Source organism: Rhagoletis pomonella, unplaced genomic scaffold, assembly GCF_013731165.1.
Source record: "Rhagoletis pomonella isolate Grant_MI unplaced genomic scaffold, Rhpom_1.0 Rhpom_scaffold_00001, whole genome shotgun sequence".
NCBI classification, from domain to species: domain Eukaryota; kingdom Metazoa; phylum Arthropoda; class Insecta; order Diptera; family Tephritidae; genus Rhagoletis; species Rhagoletis pomonella.
In genome coordinates this window covers 48,372,345-48,377,812 of record NW_023458555.1, presented here as the reverse complement: position 1 = coordinate 48,377,812, position 5,468 = coordinate 48,372,345, and the positions used below count along the sequence as shown (strand labels likewise).

General features: G+C 43.2%; 1 protein-coding gene across 2 annotated transcripts in view; it reads left to right on the top strand.

Annotated features, from left to right (window-relative positions):
• Positions 1-5,468, top strand: part of LOC118745485 (E3 ubiquitin-protein ligase Iruka) — an 82,520-nt gene that overhangs the window by 3,741 nt on the left and 73,311 nt on the right. The gene's annotated exons all lie outside the window — the stretch shown is intronic.

Sequence of the window (5,468 nt, the reverse complement as noted above, 5' to 3'; positions counted from 1 at the left end):
GTTGTCATGTTGAATTAACTATTCTTTACTTGAATAAAAGTGTAAAATAGTGGTGCTTGTGATGTAAACAAACGCTCAGCTGACGAACCCGCTTTCGCAAACTTTTTTCTCAAAACCAGTTACAAATACAACGTCGCCTTCTTACGTGATCTTGTATTTTTGGTTCATGGGTGGGTAGGGTTTACGCAGGGTTGCTTTTAAGCAACAAAAAATAATTAGCTCCAAATAGTTTCAAAAAGTATAGTGTAAAACGAAATTTATTGATTAATTCCACATAAAATGGTATACATAAATGACTCATTTTCTAAACGATTTAAATAAAACGCATTTCATAACCTTTTTTGTGCAAACGGCATTTGCGAGTTGATAGAAAAGTACTACGGATTGTAAATTTTTGTTAACTATGAGGTGAATGAAAATTTTCAACCCGGCCTGACGGTTTTGAAGAATTTTTTTGTTCTAATTTTATTACTAAGGCGTCTAATAAATGCATAGCTTTTAGTTCTAGAAGAATAAAAGTCAGTAAAGACAAGTCTTTTTTGTATAATTTCTGATTTTAATTGCTCAACTTCTTTTGCACTAGAACAACTGTCAAAATGTTTCAGCAGTAAAAAGTTACGAATTGGGACAGCAGAAATGTAAAATTTTCTCGCCATAATAAAAAGTTTTTTCAACATGGAACCTTTCTACTAATTGACATGAAATTACTATCTCAACGCTCGGAGCGCTGCCACTGAGGTCCTTTGCCAACTGATAAAAAAGAGAAAATTTAGAAAGACCAAACAAAAATTTTGAGATTTCTCGTTGTCAATATGAATGCCATAGTTTTTACCTAGCTCGTGGGACTATGCAAAATTTTGACAGCTTGTAAATATGTATACACATAAAGTTGTTGGCGGTAATAAAGAGTCAAAATCAAACTGGAGAAAAGAACAAAAAGCGTACGTTAGTTGTCAGTTATAAAATAAATCCAATTTATTTGCGAATATTTGTTTATTCTAGTTATTGAAAGGCAACCACGCGGAAAAGCTTGTGTTAATTATATTGATAACAGAACCTGGCAGCTCAGCCCGCACGTTGTCTAAATTCTCAAGGAACATAAAATCCACAAAAGAACACATTGCTTGTATTACCATCAATACGCCATGTATAAATTTTAACAACACACAAAAATAGAGCTTTCGCAATAGCGTTTGTTTGGTTTTTCAACACCATTTATAATTTTCTTTTAATAAAATCACGATTTGTCAAATGCTTAAATTTATTTATCTAATAATAATGCAGCACACAACCCTGAAATCTAAGAAAAAGTCTGAGGAAGGCCATTAAATAGCAGCACACAACCCCGTGCCTTCCTCAGGAGTGAATATAACTACAACAACAACCCAAAAAGGTTGGTTACTGTCTATCCTGTGGTCCATTCCATAATTTTTCCAGTAAGTAATTGCAGCGAGAGCGTAAAAGATAAAGAGTAAACTTGATATCAAGAGAAAATTTTCAGAAAAAGTTATTGAACGCAAAACTAGTAAAAACATGCAACTTAGCCATTTTGACACTTTCTGACGGTTAAGTTTTGCGCGCAATTTTCTTTTTAACTCCCGTCGTCATAAAAATAAAAAAATATACAATAGATTTAAATTTTTCATCCATATCTTCATTTCACTAATTATGTTTCATCAAATCATCCTCTTAAACAGTTTGTTTACATTTGAATTTGAAACATAACCTTACTTGTTGACTCCTGCAAATTCCTGCTAGTAAAATTTTTACTTGCAAGAATTTGCAGCTCTCTCGGGTTGTTACGCTCTCGAATTCGATCTCTCTTGCAAATATTTTGTGTTATTGAATGCATTTCCAGTAAAAACTTGGAAGTACTAGTTACAATTCGTAACAATTTATTTATATTGCATGGACCTTATAAAAGTCACCTGGAACGCGAAAAGCCACTTTTCTTGTAACTACTACCATTTTTTTTTTATGTGAAGCACCATGGAGACGATCAAATATCTTTATCAACCGTCTCGTGTTATGCATGACAAAAAACAAGCGCACTTGCCTTCTGATCGTCGTGGTGAGCGAGTACGCGGAAAAGAAATTGAAATTGTTTGTTGAATTGACGCGTTTATTTCAACGTTTGCGGGCAAGATACGAGCCAACCTCACACATATGCAATGCTTCACGTATTTATTTGATTGTCTCCGTGGCGCTTAATGTTGTTTTCTTTCTGTTGTTTTGTCTCACTTTTGATGAACTTGCGGAAGAAAAACTTCAGAATAAAACCTGCGACTTCTGACAGAGAGAGAGTGCAAGTTACTCTCCCAAAAGTGGTTTGACGTAGAGGTTTTTTGGCCCCTGGAACGCATTCCTGCAAAAAAAGCCTGCAAATCGTGAATATCGTGAGCGCCTGGAACGCGAATACCTTCCACTTTTGGATCGTAAATGTCTTCTTCGTCGTGCACGAAACAGCTCGAACATTTTCCGAGTAGAAATGTGCAAGAAGTTAATAGGTTTGTTCCACACGCGGTACCCGCGGGTGCCCAAAACAGCCCAGAAAGCGTTCCTCATGCTAGAAAAATGGGTAATAGAGAGCGAATACCTTCCACGTTTGGCTCGTAAATGTCTTTTTCTTTGTGTATGATACAGCCCGGACTTTTTCCGGGTAGAAATGTGCAAGAAGTTAATAGGTTTGTTCCACACGAGGTACCCGCGGGTTTGGGCAGCCCACAAAGCGTTCCTCTTCTTCTTTGGCGCTGTAACCGCCTAAGCGATTTTGGCCGAGTTCAGCAAAGCACGCCAGTCGTTTCTCCTCTGTGCCAACTGACGCCAAGTGAAGCCAAGTCCTTCCCCACCTGATATTTCCATCGCAGTGGGGGCCTCCCTCTTCCTCTGCTACCACCAGCGGGTTCCGAGTTGAATACTTTCAGAGCTGGAGCGTCGGTGTCCATTCGAACGACATGACCAAGCCAGCGGAGCCGCTGTATTTTAATTCGCTGCACTATGTCCATATCGTTGTAAAGCTCATACAGCTCATCGTTCCATCGTCTGTGGTACTCGCCGTCGCCAACGCGTAAAGGCCCGTAAATCTTCCGCAAAATCTTTCTCTCAAACACTCCAAGAGCCGCCTCATCGGATGTTGTCATTGTCCATGCTTCTGCGCCATATACCAGCACGGGCATGATGAGTGACTTATAGAGCGTGGTTTTCGTACGTCGAGAGAGGACTTTACTCCTGAATTGCCTACTCAGTCCAAAGTAGCACTTGTTGGCAAGAGTGATTCTACGTTGGATTTCAATGCTGACATTATTATCGGTGTTAATGCTGGTTCCCAAGTAAACGAAATTCTCTACTTTCTCGAAATTGTAACTGTCAACAGTGACGTGGGTGCCAAGGCGCGAATGTGCTGACTGTTTGTTTGATGACAGGAGATACTTCGTCTTGTCCTCGTTTACCACCAGACCCATGCGCTTTGCTTCCCTATCCAACTTGAAAAAGGCAGAACAGACTTCGCGGTTTTTGTTACCGATGATGTCGATGTCATCGGCATAAGACAGCAATTGCTCGCTCTTGTAGTAAATTGTTCCTGAGCAGTTCAGTTCTGCAGCTCTTATTATCTTCTCCAACATCAGATTAAAGAAGTCACATGAAAGGGAGTCGCCGTGTCTGAAACCCCATTTTGTGGCCAACGGCTCGGAGAGGTCTTTCCCAATTCTGACGGAGCTGGTGGTATTGCTCAACGTCATTTTACACAGCCGTATGAGTTTTGAGGGGATGCCAAATTCAGACATAGCGGCGTATAGGCAACTCCTTTTAGTGCTGTCAAAGGCGGCTTTAAAGTCGACAAATAGGTGGTGAGTGTCGATCCTTTTCTCGCGGGTCTTTTCCAAGATTTGGCGTATTGTGAATACCTGGTCTATGGGGGATTTTCCAGGTCTAGCGCCACACTGATAAGGCCCAATCAGTTCATTGACGGTGGGCTTAAGTCTTTCACACAATACGCTCGATAAGACCTTATAACCTATGCTTAGAAGGCTGATCCCGCGGTAGTCGGCGCGAATGGCGGGGTCACCTTTCTTGTGGATTGAACATAGCACACTTAAATTCCAGTCGTCGGGCATGCGTTCATCTGACCATATTCTGCACAAGAGTTGATGCATGCACCTTATCAACTCCACGCCGCCGTACTTGAATAGCTCAGCTGGCAGGCCGTCAGCTCCAGCAGCTTTGTTGTTTTTCAGCCGCGTTATTGCTATACGTACCTCGTCATAGTCAGGCGGTGGAACGTCGACTCCGTCATCATCGACTGCGGGCTCGGGTTCTTCTTCTCCACAACTTACCGTGCTGCTTCCATTTAGTAGGGCGGAAAAGTGTTCCCTCCATAATTTAAGTACGCTCTGGACATCAGTAACTAGGTCGCCATTATTGTTCTTACAGGAGTACGCCCCGGTCTTTAAACCTTCCGTAAGTCGCCTAACTCTCTGGTAAAATTTTCGGGCATTCTTCCTGTCGGCCAGCATTTCAAGCTCTTCGCACTCACGTATTTCGGCCTCTCTCTTCTTATTGCGGCAAATACGTCTCGCTTCTCTCTTCAGATCCCTATAGCGATCCCACATAGCGCGCGTTGAGCCCGATCGCCGCGTGGCCCTGTAGGCGGCATCTTTTTTTTCTGCAGCTTCCTGACACTCCTCATCGTACCGGTTGTTCTTTCGGGCTCGCTGAAATCCGACTACTTCTTCGGCGGCGGTACTTAATGAGCGGGAAATGTGGTTCCACTGCTCGCATATGTCGGTTTGTTGAAGAGTGCTCTCTGAGAGCAGGTGTGAGAGTCGAGTAGCGAAAGCGCTGGCTGTCTGTTGTGATTGCAGCTTTTCGACGTTAAGCTTTCCTTGCATATTTGGGCGCACATTTTTTGCTGCACAGAGGCGGGTGCGTATCTTGGCTGCAACAAGATAGTGGTCCGAGGCGATGTTTGGGCCTCGGAGTGTGCGTACGTCTGAAACACTGGAAGCGTACCTTCCGTCTATCACAACATGATCGATTTGGTTTCTCGTTTTTCGATCCGGAGACAGCCACGTAGCTTGATGGATCTTTTTATGCTTGAACCCAGTACTGCATACTACCATGTTTCGGGCCCCGGCGAAGTCGATCAGCCTCAATCCGTTGTCGGACGTTTCGTCGTGGAGGCTGAATTTTCCGACGGTGGTTCCAAAGATCCCTTCTTTGCCCACCCTGGCATTGAAGTCGCCAAGCACGATTTTGATATCATGACGGGGGCAGCGCTCGTACGTGCGCTCCAAGCGCTCATAGAAGAGATCCTTGGATGCCTCATCCTTCTCTTCCGTCGGGGCATGGGCGCAGATGAGCGAGATGTTGAAGAATCTCGCTTTGATGCGGATTGTGGCTAGACGCTCGTCCACCGGGGTGAACGACAGTACTCGGCGACGGAGTCTCTCTCCCACCACAAATCCAAC